The sequence below is a fragment of the Panthera pardus genome, unplaced genomic scaffold (assembly GCF_024362965.1).
Source record: "Panthera pardus isolate Hobbes unplaced genomic scaffold, ASM2436296v1 HiC_scaffold_12, whole genome shotgun sequence".
Classification (NCBI taxonomy): domain Eukaryota; kingdom Metazoa; phylum Chordata; class Mammalia; order Carnivora; family Felidae; genus Panthera; species Panthera pardus.
The window spans coordinates 70,145,315-70,160,994 of NW_026526677.1; the positions used below are offsets into that span (position 1 = coordinate 70,145,315).

The window sequence follows — 15,680 nt, forward strand, 5'->3', positions numbered from 1 at the left end:
TAAATGTAGTCAGTAAAAACATACCAATTTCTAGTCATAGTGAAAATGAAAAATGTCAAGGAAAAGGAGATAATAAAAACTATCAGATGGAAAAAAGATTGCCTTTAAAAAAACAGTAATTAGGTAAATGGTAGATTGCAGATAAAGAAGAATGGATATGGGAAGGAAATAGAGTAATATCATCCAAGTGCTGTTGGGAACTAATTCTTGGCCTGGAATTTATACCCAGTTAGGTTATCATTATGGAGGGAATAAAGATGAAGACATTTTTAGGCATACAAATATCAAACATAGATCCTTACTTGAACTATTAAAGGATAAATTTCACCAAACAGAAAGAAGAGGATAATGTGATGACACAGATAGTAATAACATTTTTATGATCTTTATTTAAACTTTACTTACACCTTTTTTTAACACTAAAAGATAATTATAAAATTCTAAGCTGGATAGACTAGGAGTATGAAAGCATACCAGTGTTCTTATAATTTGGGAGGAGGATAGAAATACTGAAGTACTTTATATTTCATAAGAAAAGCTAGGGGATTCCAACCTAACATGGCAACATAGGAGGTTCCTAAATTTCCCACTTCCCATGGATGAACCAAATCTATAGTTACACAAGGAGGAATTTCCTCAGAAATCCAGAAACTGTTTGAGTTATTTCACGTATTGGGTGACTGAGAAAATGCCTACATCAAAATAGGTAGACCTGTTCTCACCATAAAATCAACTCCCAATACAGTGCTGTATAGAGTCAGGGGGGAAACCCCAACTCCCAGCTTCTCTCTGAAGAGGGAAAGGTCTGGACCACACATCTAGTGCCCCAACTTTTAAGGCCGTCACCCAAAGCATGGTCCCTCAGATCATTTAGCTGAAAGCAAATGGGGCTTTCATTCATGGGGCCCACAGACCTATAGCAAACAAAGATATCACTTGGCCATGGCTATCCCCACAGAGTTCAATGCAGAGGGAACAGGCAAAAGCACCCATTCTCTTGGTCTTTGTCTGGAAGGGTTTTGGATGAATACAAGTTATTGCCTGAGGATCTGGCATCTGATTAGTAGGCATCTAGGTGTTGACTGTGATTGAACTTGGAACATGAGAGAACTGGTGATCACTCCCCTCCCCACTTTTCTCCCTCTGGTTTTCTCCAACAAAACTGTTATTAGCATCTCCGTGAAAGATGCTTGTCCACATATTTAGCACTTCCAACTTTTATAGCTACCATCTGAGGGCTGGGTCCCTAAATCACAAGGCTTGCATTTACAGTTCTACAGGACTATAGCAAACAGAAAAGGAGTTTTTGTAAGTGGGTGTAGGAACACTCTCCCCCCTCCATACCCATGGCAATACAGCCTGGATTAGTGCAGAGGGAGCAGGCTAAAATGCACAGTTTTCCCCTTAAATGGGTTTGACTGCATACTTTCCCAGCTGCTGACTAAGTGTCTGGCTTCTAATCACACTACATCTAGGTGCTGACTACAAACATCTCATTTGAGACACTGACTGGTCTTGGCATACTCCCAACTACTGGGATTGCCCCAAAACAAAGATGGTGGTTTGAGAGGCAATGAGAAGCATGTGCTGGGCTGATGATGAGGTTCATCTACTACATTAAAATTGTCTGACAAAACTGGGAGAGGTGGCTTTTTTCTATAACATGCAGAAAGAAAAGCAGAAGGTATCTACCCCTCCATATTCATTGAAACATTATTCATTATAGCCAAGATACGGAGACAACCTAAGTGCCCATTGATGGTTAAATGGATGAAGATATGGTATCCATATATAATGGAATATTAGCCTTTATTTTTATTTTTTCACTATTTGAGAGAGATAGAGCGCAAGCAGGGGAGGGGCAGAGAAAGAGGGAGATTCTCAAGCAGGGTCTGCACTGTCAGCCCAGAGCCCAATGTGGTGCTCAAACTCATAAAACTGTGAGATAATGACCTGACCCTAAATCAAGAGTCAGAAGCTTAATCAACTGAGCCACGCAGGTGCTCCACTCAGCCTTTAAAAAGGAGGAAATCCTGCCAGTTGGGTAAACATGGATGAACCCAAAGGGCGTTATGCTAAATGAAATAAGCCAGAGAAAGATAAGTACTGCATGATATCACTTATATGTAGAATCTAAAAAAGGCCAAACTCCTAGAAATAGCAGAAAAGTGGTTTCCAGGAATTGAGGAAAGTAGAAGTAGATTGGTAGAAAGGGTACAAACTTTCAGCTATAATACAAAGAAAGCCCGAGGCTCTAATGTATAACATGGTGACTGTAGTTGATAACACTGTATTGTATAATTGTAATTTGCTAAAAGAATAAAACTTAAATGTTCTTCCATCAAAAAAGTAAACGTGAGGTAGTGCCTATGTTAAATAACTTAATGGTGGGAATCCTTTCACAATATACCTATATAAAATTCATGTTCTGTACTTTCTATTACTTTCTTTGGTCAATTATACCTCAAAGCTGAAAAAGGAAAAAAAGCTATAAATAATGCATGTTAAAATTGAAGGATAGTCTACAGGAAGAGGAAATAGGATATAGATTTTAGTTAACCAAACTCCAGTATATCTTAAATCTGTGGGTCTTTACCTTGACTGTAATTAATGTGACCATGTAATTTTTCATCTATACTGGCACGTTTCTGAGAGTGAAAGATGGTATAGTGGATAACCATGCAAGGAAGTGGGCATAAACTGGGAATGTCCTAGGCCCAAATCTGAACATATAGTCACATGAATTATGATAAATATAACAACTTTTCCTCCTTCTTAATTCAGGCCTTCATGGAAATTGATGCCTCATGTCCCAGTCTTTCTATATCCCCTCTTTTTTTTTTTTTTTAAGTAATCTCTACACCCAGTGTGGGGCTCAAACTCATGGCCACAAGATCAAGAATTGGATCCTTGGCCACTAAGCCAGCCAGGTGTCCCTATATCCCCTCTTCTACTTCATATCTGGCTTATCTGAATTTGCAGAAGTCTCACAGTTCAATTATTTCTCTAGGTCCTTTGCTACAGTGGCAAATCCCACTTTCACATGTATTATTTTCTACAAGCCTGATTTTTTTAAGCTTAATAAATTAGGTCAAGATGACCTATTCAAGCTCATGTAGTCAGTGAGAAAGAAAATATGATTGTAACAATGGACTCTCATACTCTATTGACACAGTGGTTTCTAAACATTTCCTAGGCAACAACCTGATATGTGTACAAATGGAAATAAGGTGCTGTTTTGATGAACAGAATAATGACCTCATTGCTCTTGTGTCCCTTACCTTTTCATTCACTCCCCTTGTGTCCCTTAATTCAAACAACAACAAAGAGAATTGAAGTGGTCACTCATGAGCCAATGCGTTTACTGCTTTGAGTCCGTTCCCCACTCACGGTCTATGTTGGGGGTAGGGGCCAAGGTGGGGTGGCTTATTGTGTAGCCCAACATTCACTCAGAGATTGACTTACATATCTATGACATCTTCTCATATAAGATGTACTTATTTTCTTCCTGAAACTTAGGTCTGGTTTATGTTGTAGGAATTCAACTCAGAGTGAAATCTTAAGCTATTTTGACCTAGGGAGTTTGGAATCACTTCATACCTCGTCGGAAGTGATTCCTCATCTTGACCTGTCAGCTAACAGTCTAAACACTTTAGATGGACAATAGGGCTTGCAACTGCATACTAGCTACCCAAATAAGTTTTCTTCCTTTCAGTGTAATGGTCATAATAGCAATCATAATAAAAAATCAATCTATCCAGGTAAGGGACCCTGTAGTTTTTATCCTTTGTCTTCCCTCTGCTACCTAAACTCGGCTAGTATTTCTCTTTCCTAACATTCGTAAGTTTGCCAAGTTCCTATGGTTTAAAAAAAGAGACATTTCTCTGTGAGAGTGGAATAAGGCAATATTCACTTTTATATTGTGTTATCTTTCCAGAATTTAGTTTGGCAAACCCCCAAATTTTCCAGGGCTTGGTGAGCCCACTAGCGTACATGGTAGATAATGACTATTCTCAGTTGAGTTAAGAGAGTTATTTCACATCTCTTCTGAAGAGCTACCATGGAATGAATAAAGCTTCTTGACTTTTTTTCTTTGTCTTTAATCTTCAGTAAATAGTTGTTGCCTGGGAAGCAAAGCAAACCCCATAAAGCAAAAATGAGAAACTAAGAAATGGTTATTTATCATTAAAAGGCAGAAGTAAGGGAGTAGTGACAAGACAAAATCATTGTGGCTTAATACCTTAAATCTATACAGTGTGGGAAATATTTTGTTTTTATCATCATATTAGTGCTAAAGTGCTCATTTGCTGATGAAAACTCCTTTATTCGTCTGAATGTTTTTCTCACCAATGTTCCTACTCAAGACCCATGAGGGAAGGAGACATCTTCCTTTGCCTGTTATGAAAGAAAATTGTTAATTCCCAGTTTCTTAGCTTTTAGGGTATTTATAAAGAAGTAGCAACTTATTCAGCATATTTATAATTGGTTGCAGTGAAATTTCCTTGTCATAGGTCTTGACCTCATTTCTGCTTTCATTACTAGAAGATCTCTGATAAGTAGATTGGGTTGATGTGGGGGCCTAGAGGCCAGCATATTTGGACTTCCTTTTATTCCATGAAATTGTTCTTGGGGCACTTTTGTGTACCTAGAGTCTCAGTTAGAAAGCCTCAAGGATAAAGCCCAAGTACCCAGTGCTTAATAATGGTAATCTTACCTGCATGAGTAAGTAGAGAAAAATTGATCCTATGGAATTCCAGAGAAGCTAGAGGATGACAGACTAGCCTGGTAAGCTCCCCACTAAGAGAGAGGTAGTGGGGAAAGGTGGACTGAAATGCACACTTTAGAGGCTGTGTGGGGTAGTATGAGGAGCGTAAGTTTAGGAAAGCAGAAGAGAGAGTTCTTGAGATTATAGAATGCTGTGCAATTACAATGTAATTCCCTTTTTAGGACAACCCCAAATCTTCTATAAAGTTACTACATTCACAGTATGATGACTTAAGACATGGGGTGGAACAGAAAAGTGTACACAAGGGAAGCATAGGCAGGGAGAGCATATGGAAGAAAGGTTGAACATTTTTTTGAAGATACTGGTGGGGCTTTCCCACAGGTTAGCCATATCTTTGAGGAATAGGACAGCATGAATTAGAATAGATTCCAGCATCTTGGAATAGATTTTTCTCTAGTACTGAGCCATAAGTGTGCAGTCTCCCCATGTTTGCTGCATGCTGGACACATAGTTCTAAGGAATGGAGCCTGACTCAGGGTTGTCCTGAGAATATTACTCTAAAGTCAGAAGAAAGTTGGAAAAACTGTTCCATGGTCAGAAGAGAAAGTCATCATTTAAAACTTGATGTTTTAGGGGCGCCTGACTCAGGGTTGTCCTGAGAATATTACTCCAAAGTCAGAAGAAAGTTGGAAAAACTGTTACATGGTCAGAAGAGAAAGTCATCATTTAAAACTTGATGTTTTAGGGGCGCCTGGGTGGCTCAGTCGGTTAAGCAGCCGACTTCGGCTCAGGTCATGATCTCACGGTCCGTGAGTTCAAGCCCCGCGTCAGGCTCTGTGCTGACAGCTCAGAGCCTGGAGCCTGTTTCGGATTCTGTGTCTCCCTCTCTCTGACCCTCCCCTGTTCATGCTCTGTCTCTCCCTGTCTCAAAAATAAATAAAACGTTAAAAAAAATTAAAAAAAAATAAAACTTGATGTTTTAGAACGAGAGCTAAATTTATACCTTGTAATGTGAGCTTACTTAGAAACTTCCTTTTAAAACATCAGGCTTGAAGTTGGTATGCAACCTAGCCTCTGTCAATACATGATTCTAAGAAATAGTGCTCTGAGAAGAGGATTTTGAGTTACCACTAGAAATGTTACAGAGATGTGCAGAGCAAAAGAAACAATGCTAGAAAAAATTAGCATAGAAGACTGGGATTGAAGGATGAGTCCTGATCAGGGTCCTAAGGTTCCTGTATCATTTGAGATGAGGCACAGAATACTGGTCAACTTCAGATTTTGTCAAAGTAACCACTAAATAGAAGGAGCATAAAATGTTTAATTTTCAAACCTGGGGAGAAGAGAATTGAAACAGAAATGTTACTAATTTAATAGAAAACAGGAATGAGAAGACAAAGGTGTGGGGGGACAATTTGCAGTGGAGAGCAATTTGGAAAACCCTGGCTGCCTAGACCAAATCTACCCATGCAGCTTTTAGTAAACCTTGGAGGCATTTTGACTTCACCTGTAGTGGGGGAGGTGTCTGCAATTTCATGATTAATGTAGTAGATTCATAGAGAAAGTGGAGCTGCTGTAACCATTGTCTGTTCCCAGAAAGAATTAAATATTAGGGCTGGAAATGGAGGCAGTAATTCAATCGTGGGGGACTGGGGGAGATGTGGATAGACTCGATTTTTTGAAAATCTCTCAATATTGTACAGTCTCTTTATATTTGTTCAATAAAGAATGAATAGTGCTTCCTGGGAAAGCTTATCTTTTTCACTAGCTCATACACTGTGTGCTCAGTTTTCACTCTTCTGTATTTCATTGCACACACCTAAGGACACTATAAAAATAGCTCCCCCCGCAAATGACCCTTTACTTTTAACATTTACAAGGCTAAATTGAAACATAACCTTTAAGAAATTATTCTCATCCCTTTTTATTTTATTTTTTGTCTTTTTAAATTGAGGTATAATTGTAGTACAACATGTTTCAGGTGTACAACATAATGATTTGATATCTGTATATACTGTGAAATGGTCGCCACAATGAATCTAGTTAAAACCCATCACTATACATGGTTGTAGAAATTTTATTGTGATGAGAATTTTTAAGATTTACTCTTCAGGGCGCCAGGGTGGCTCAGTTGGTTAAGTGTCTGGCTCTTGATTTCGACTCAGAACATGATCTCATGGATTTGTGAGATCGAGCCCCATGTTGAGCTCTATGCTGATGGCGTGGAGATTGCTTGGGATTTTCTCTCCCTCTCTACACCTCCCCCACTTGTGCACATGCTCTCTCTCTCTCTCTCAAAATAAATAAATATTTTAAAAAAGTATTTACTCTTAACAACTTTCAAATACGCAATACAGTATTACTAATTATAGTCACCATGCTGTACATTATATACCCATGATTTATTTATTTTATATTTGGAAGTTTGTACCTTTTGACACCCTTCGCCCATTTTGTCCACCTCCCAATTCCCACCTGTAATAATCACCAGTCTCTGTATCTATGAGCTTCTTTCTTTCTTTCTTTCTTTCTTTCTTTCTTTCTTTCTTTCTTTCTTTCTTTCTTATTCTACATGTGAGATAGTACAGTATTTGTCTGTCTCTGACTTATTTCACTTAGCCAAATGCCTTCTAGGTCCATCTGTGTTGTTGTAATTGGCAAGATTTCATTCTTTTTTAGGGCTGAGTAATATTCTGTCACACACACCACATACACACATACATTCTACATTGTCTTTAGTCATTTATCCTTTGATGGACCTTAGGCTGTTTCCATATATTGGCCATTATAAATAATTCTCAATGAACATGGAGGTGCATATATCTTTAAAGTTACTGTTTTTATTTTCTTTGGATAAATATCCAGAAGTGGAATTGCTGGATCATATGGTAGTTCTATTTTTAACTGTTTGAAGAACCCCTCTACCGTTTTCCATAGAAGCTGCATCAATTTACATTCCTACCAATAGTGCCTGAGGGTTCCCTTTTCCTCCCCACCCTCACCAACACTTGTTTCTTGTCTTTTTGAAATTGCTATTCTAACAGGCATGAGGTGATATCTCACTATGGTGTTGATTTGCATTTCCCTGATGATTAGTGACAGTGAGTATCTTTTTATGAGCCTGTTTGCCATCTGTATGTCTTCTTTGGGAAAATGTCTATTCAGATCATCTATTTTTATTTTTTTAAGTCTATTTGTTTATTTTGAGAGAGAGAGAGAGCACACAAGTGGGGAAGGAACAGAGAGGGAGGGAGACAGACAATCCCAAGCAGTCTCCACACTGTCAGCATGGAGCTTGATGTGGAACTTAAACTCAAGAAACCATGAGAACCTGGCCTGAACAGAAATCAAGAGTCGGATGCTTAGCTGATGGAGCCACCCAGGAGCCCTTCATCTATCTGTTTTTAAAACAGATGGTCTGTTGTTGTTGTGGTTATTGTTTTTACTATTGAGTTGTAGATGTTCTTCATGCTTTTTGGATATTAACCCCTTATCAAATAAGCGATTTGAAAAATTTTATCCCATACAACAGGTTGTCTTTTCATTTTGATGATGGTTTCCTTTGCTGTGCAGAAGGTTTTTAGTTTGTTATAGTTCCAGTTATTTTTATTTACTTATGTTTTTGCCTTTGCTTTTAGTTCTAAATCTCAATTTTTAGACGTTAGATGTCTGTATAAAATTTCCCTTAGGTCTAAGGTCTATACTCTTGGGCTCTGTTAGGCTATAATTAGTGATTTAAGAAGGAATAGTTTATCTGTATTATTTGAGAATACATTTTCTTCCAGTTATTCTGGTATGTCAGGTCAAGATAATTAAGGAGTTGGAAGTTTGGACTTTATCTCTTTGGCTTTCTAACTCAATAGACCACACAGACACCACACAGACCACCAAACCAGTGACCACACAGACACCAAACCAGTGTGAGGCAGATTCCCGAAAAGTGCTAGTTGGGACTATGTGAAGTGGAAATGTCCACAGTCTTGTTTTAGTCGCTGTAGGGTAGGCATCATGTAATAGATTGATTTTCGAGGAATTAAAATCAATAAAGAAGAAGAAAATGTAGTGATGAGCTGTTCTCTACCCTGAGCAAGAACACAAGTGTGAAAATACCACTTCCCTTTCTTTACAAATGGCAGAGATGCCATAGGAAGGGGCTGGAGAAAACAGGGCACCCACTAGGTACTGCTTTCTCCCAGTGCATACAAGTCAGAGCCACAGTGGTAGGTCTTCCATCAAGGGGTGGAGAAAGTAGGATCCCTTCTGGAAATCCAGCCCATCTCTTGGTGACCATTTATCCTGGTTTCTCCCTGTGGTCTAGATTCAAATCCTATTTAGAGAAAGTTTAACCTGGCCAGAATTCAAGTGTAGGTTTATCAGACATCCAAATCTATGCTTTTTCTATTGCTCCAAGCTGCCTCCAGGGGCCACTATTACGTTTTTGTTTTTGTTTTTGCTTTTTAATTGCATACAGGCTCCAGTACTATGCCACAAGCCCAAATGGTAATTAATTGGTAAAAGTTGAATGAAAAAAGGAATGTATGAAGAAATAGTTTGAAATCTGAGAAAGCCTATCAGCCCAAAAAAGAGGAAGATGGAAAAGAGAACTTTTACCTAAGGTTGTTGTTCTAGCAATACATTTCCTGTATGGGAGTTATACTCTCACACATTTTGTCTATCTAGTAGCTGTGTTCTATAGATGGCCCCTTGTTCATATTGGGAATAGTAGCTTCTGTGCTTTTTGAGCATCACAAGGTTTGAGCACATTTACTAAGGTCCATTGTCTCACATCTGGCTCTTGGTTGGCCACCTTTACCTTTGGTGCCCAGCCTGTGCAACATTTCTTAAACTGAATTCATCTTTTCTTTCAAGCTTCCACAAGTCACTGTTTTTCTCTAATGACATAAGTCACCCAGCTTGAAGTCCTGCCTTATTTTGTGGACTTCTCCCTTTTCCTTCCCCTTCACATCAATCACTTGGTCAAGTGGGACATGAACACTTGGGAACAACCTTTCACAGTAAGGTTGTTCTGAAGCCATAAAACTCCCTCTCCCACCAGCTATATTTATAGCATGGTCAGTGAGGAACAAATCTTTTCTGAATGATTTATTATTTCCATCTTTCTATCATTATATTCCTGTTGTCTCTTCTCTCACTCACAGTACATTTCTCTTACCCAAGGAACTCTTAACGACTCCCTATTCCTTCCAGAGTAAAGACTGAACCATCAGAACCAAACCTCTAAATTCTTGCTACTGTACATTTTTTTTTTGTTGTTGTTTGAGAGTAGTACTTTCTCTAAACTCTATTCCAGAAAGCAGTGAGACATCATTCCTCTGTGGCCTTCTACATGAGGTTTGTATTTAGAAGAAGCTGAGTTAGGTGGGCCTTTGGACCCCCATCCCTGTCTCAAACAGAGAAGCTCCATTTTGTTTATTGTGATCCGGCATATGTTTTGTTTCAAATAGAGTTTCCATGGATTTATAAAGTTTAAAAACCATTGTTCTTACCAAAAACTGAGTACGTGCTATTTTTAGTTCATACTCCAATGCCTTCCCATGTCTAGGTGCTTATGTTCATGTTCCCCTGTATAGTCTCCATACATGGCAATTTTGTAGTGATTATCACCAAAAACATAGCCTTACCAAGTAGAAAGCCATCAAAGTAGGGTAGGTCTGTACACAGAGGACATTCACACAGAGAGCTTATTTCCCTTCTTCCTACTTGTCCTTTTATCTCTTTTCCAGGTGTGTACCAATGCTGTGCCCTATTCTCAGCATGCTTGGCCTTTCATCTCCTCATAACCATGGCATACTGATGGCCTAGCTCAAATTCCTTTTCCATAGGAAGTCTCCTAAAGCCAGAGCTGAATGTAATCTCTCCCCCTCTCATCACATCTTTTTATTTCTCCTTCTCTTATTTTGCTGAACATTTCCCACATGTGGTTACTTGCCTAGTTATTTCTGTTTAAGGCTCCTTCCTCCCACAACACTACGACTTCAGAAAGGCATGATCTGATTTTGAGTTTGTGTATCCTGTGTCAGTTGCCATGGCCATCTTCAAATTGGCTAATTAAAATAGCCAATTTAGCCATATTTTTTCACTTTGTATAGCTGAAAATTGCTGGACTGACTACATCAATTGTGACACATAATATCAGCACAATAGCACATTTGAACCTTCTGAGACTCTCAGCACAGCTAATTTAATTCCCTCCGGTGTTGGGAACAACCTTTCGCAGTAATCCACATGGTCATTCTGAAGCTGTTAAACTCCCTCTCCCGCCAGCTATATTTATAGCATGGTCAGTGAGGAATAATTCTTTACCTCTGGTGTTGAGAAGGTATCAGGGCAGATGTGGGCATTATTAATAAATCTCTTCAAGGTTTATGCCAGCTCTCTTTTGGAAACCAGGATTTGTAGTTCATTCTAAGCATGTAGTGTCTTTTAATTTTTTTTGGTAAGATTTATATCTAATTCTCTATACTAAATTATCTTTCTAGGCATAGATTTTTCTCACAGTGCACGGGGTTTAGAAAATTCGTAACATAACTCTTATTTTCCACTTTATGAAAGAAAACCAATGGTCATGTTAGTGTTCTTGTCAGTATCCGCAAGACAGAGATAATGTCAGAATCTGTTTGACAAAAATGAACCCGAGGTTTGTGGTTGATGGTAATTGAATAAAAATATTAGCCATGGAGCAAGGATGACATCAACTCCTGAAAACAATGACAAAAATTTAACTGACTGGACTAAGGAAAAAGTTAAATAATTAGAAGAATGACTTTTTTTACTTTGGGAATCTAACCATTCAAGAAAAGATACCACAGGGGCGCCTGGGTGGCTCTGTCGGTTAAGTGTCCGACTTCTGCTCAGGTCATGATCTCGCGGTTTGCGAGTTCGAGCCCCGCATCGGGCTCTGTGCTGACAGCTCAGCCTAGAGCCTGCTTCGGATTCTGTGTCTCCTCCTCTCTCTGCCCCTCCCATGCTCATGCGCGCTCTCTCTCTCTCTCTCTCTTTCTCTCTGTCTCTTAATAATAAATGTTAAAAAATTTTTTTTAAAAGAAAAGATACCACAAATTCACTGTTCCAATAATGGTTTGCTGATCCAGGGAGGTGATTTCGTTGAGAAGGATCAAATATATATGTTGGGTTTTTATATCTGTCATGCCTTGGAAGTCCATCATTGGGTATGGATTGCCATGTCTCCCAAGTGAGAGGAACTGTGCAAGCCTGGATGGTCTACCTTCACATGAGCAGCAACATCAGTGCACTGTGAGTCCCTCAAAAGCTTACTGTAAGTTCATTCATTCGTCAAACATCTATCACATCTTCAGTGTCACCAGCACTGTCTAGGCTCTAGTTGGAAGGCCTTTACAAGAGTAGAAATTACTAGACTAAAAATTACCGCCTTTAGGAAAAGACATTTTAAAATTAATTCAATACCCATTTGTTGAGTATTTATTGTGGGCTGGCCACAATAAAGCTGGGCTGGGTCAGGAAATGATTCACAGTGTGCCGCAGCGTGCTAAGTGCTCTGGTGACCTCTTTAAACAGAGCTGGCCACAGAGTAGTTGCTCAGAAAATGTTTGTGGGGTAAATGAAGAAGGGACAAACTGCTTAAAGATAATTTCCAAAAAAGAGTAAATTTGTTATTCTCATACAGATACAAGAATGAACATGTGTTAAAGATTTTTAACTCATAAAGGAATCAGGTAAATATGATGGACAAGCAAATGTGATTCAAAAAAGAAAATGCAAAAAAAGGGGCATAGTTGTAGACCAGAAATATTGAACTAAATATATAAATGGAGGCAAAACTAATTTTTTATTGGAGTGGGTAGAAAGACAATTGAATCTCTGCAGGGCAAGATAAAACTTAAGTGTTTATAGATAAGAATCATCTTGCATTACTCGCAGTTACTCACAATGTACTCAGTTGCAAAATAGCTTAAAGACAAGCAAAAGTAGAATCATATAACCTGGAGTGGTATTTCTAGATAATACATAGGTTTTTTTTTTTTTCAATTTAAAAATTGTATTTAAATCCAAGTTAATTAACATATAGTATAATAATCATTTCAGGAGTAGAATTTGGTGATTCATATAACACCCAGAATACACAGTTTTTCATGCAAATATAATTTATTTCCCCCTACAGAATAGCTTCGACAGGGTGTGGCTTGCATACTTCACAAGTAGAAGGGAACCGGTGGTGGGTCCCTCATAAATGTTTGAATACCAGAATGCTGGTTCCATATAGCCCACTATATTGGGGCTTATTGTTCTATTTTCTTCATAAAGAATGAACTTTACTTTCCTATGAGATAAAAATGTGGTAAGGTAATGTTTTGACATGATGTTGCTACAAAACACCTCCACAAACATTATTAATTAATTCTTATAACCACCCTGTGGAGTAGTTGGGGAGAAGATGATTATTTCTATTTTGCAGTGAGGGTGATGAGGGCTCACACTGAAGTTGTCACTAAACTGAGGAGGAAATGTTGGTCTTGGGACTCAAACCCTCATTTTCTTGTTTTAAACTTCTCACTCTTGCCATCAAAAGAGGCTAAGATTATCTCAGCAATAAAACATGAGCAAGTTCCTTATGTTTACTTATATTACAGAACTTTGGCCAGGATTTTTATTAGGAAAAGAAAGATATCACGTCTCTTCATCATCTACATAGACACACAAGAAAAGTGAATGTCCTTATCTCTTCACTCCAGATCTTTCTTGAAATGACCCAGGAGAGAAAATGCTTGAATGCCATCACTCTTCCATAAGCACTCTATATGATCATATGCTTAAATGACATAAGTCAACAGTCACTGAGCACCTTCTGCCAACCTTAAAAATAAAATAGTCGGTTATTTTAGTAGCAACATGATTTTTTTCGGGAACAGCAGAGGAAGTGCAATTCAGGACAAGCGAACTTTGGCAAACCACAGGCAAGTCCAAAGAGACAGAAGGTCAGCTTTTATTAGGTGTTAGGAGGAAATTGGGAGGGTTGTTTGGAACAAAATTTCAGGGGAGAACAGGAGTTGAAGGTTGCGACAGCTTCTCGTTGGCTGCAGGTGGTAGTTAGTGCTTTGTTGCCTGGTAGGTAGCAATCTTCCTTCTTTGTTGTAAAAGCAGGAGATGAAGTTCCTATGTGGAAAGTGTCCTGCCTTGTCAAGGTAAGAGTAATGTTGCTGGTTTTGTGGAAAGCAACATGAGAGCTCCCCCCATCAGGTTTCCCATTTTCACACTCCCAACACCTGGAGGTATGAGGTAAAATACACATTTTGTATTTTCTGTTTGGTCTCTTTCTAACTGTTAATATCTGGAGTGGTGTCTTTTCATCATCAGCATTATCGATAACATTGTTTTTATTCTAGATAGAGGACCCACATGAGTGGGGAAGAGGCAGAGGGAGAGAATCTCAAGCAGGCTGTTCACTTAGCGCAGAGCCCAAGGCAGGGCTCCATCCCATGACCCTGGGATCATGACCTGAGCCGAAATCAACAGTTGGACGTGAAAGTCAATGAGCCAACAGGTGCCCCTATTGATGACTTTTATTGAAAGGCTCTGTGGCATATTTTCTCCAAGCACTAATTTTAGTGCATTTAAAAAAAAATTTATCATCTCACTTATACCCCACAGTAATCTTAAGGGAGAGAGATTTTTATACCCATTTTACAGATGATAGAATAAAACCTCATAAAAGTTAATGAACCTCATCAAGATCACACTTAGTGAGAGATTCTGACCTATTTCTGACTCCAGAGCCTGTTATGATTATTGCGACTTGCCCTGCAAATCACTGTTTCCTTTAGGCTGTGTCCAGTGGCTCGCTATTACTGTGTGAGTGATAATCATTGAGAAGAATCCTAAGCACACATGAAATGTTGATACAGTGGGATACATCTGTTAAACTCAAATAACCACAACAAAATGCCAGAACACTGATGCTTAAATCAGGTGAGCACCATTGGGGGAATGGGAAGAAGACTCTGAACTCCATTTTAGACAAACAACAGTGGTGGAGCTGGATTATTTTTAAATTTACAATAAACCTGTGCATAGGCAGGGCTTTTCCCTCGTTCATGATTTTCCATGAGAAAGCTCAGGATCTCCAGATAGGCCTTTCCTTTCTTCCTGTATCGCCTCAGGTATGTTCCCTAAAGCACAATATCTGTATTTAATTATGCAAGCGATGGGGTTCCTCTAATTTCCCTCAGAAGAGAGTTTCCCAGGCTCAGAGTCTTCATGCTTTGCCATTTCTCTTGGTGATCGGTATGCATTCTCTTTGGCTTAATTTTCTTTCCTTAGTCTGGCTCCTTTCCTCTCTGTTATAATTATCCTCATGTGAGCAATAGCATTTTCTGCTTGACTTTTTTTTTTTTTTCCTCCAAAAGGTAATAAGTTCACATGCTGGCCTTTGTAATTTTGCTGAGTAAGCAGTGTCCCCTCTGGACCAATCTCACCCTTGGTGTCACTTCTTCCTGTGTCTTCCTTCCTTCGGCTTTCCTTCCTTTCCCTTTCCCCACACAGGAGGGCACAGAGAATAAACCTCCAGGTAATTACATTCAAGCCTGTTAGAAATAACCAAGCACAAAATCAATGAATACTCTAAATCACCACATTTTTAAGACTTTAAATTACCAAGTTATAAAGTAAAATTCTTAGATTTTTCCTTCTTCCCTTTCTCTCTGGCCATTCACATGGCAGAATGGTCTGATTCACAAGTGTTCTATACACTTTGCTTTTTAAATTTTGTCCAGTTTTAGGATTTTGGGATAAATACCCAGAAGGATTGGGTCCTATTTCCCAATAGGATTGAGCCCTTTTTTAACCAGAGATACACCACTAAACTTTACTGTACCTCAGTTTCCTCATTTAATGTGTAGCAGGAGGTTTTTAAAATGGGAAAATCCTGTTCTCCTTGGGTTAACTCTCCTGGACTCTG

General features: G+C 38.8%; 1 long non-coding RNA gene across 2 annotated transcripts in view; it reads left to right on the forward strand.

Moving 5' to 3' along the window:
* The window catches only part of LOC109267319 (uncharacterized), a 204,525-nt gene that overhangs the window by 31,460 nt on the left and 157,385 nt on the right, over positions 1 to 15,680 (forward strand). The gene's annotated exons all lie outside the window — the stretch shown is intronic.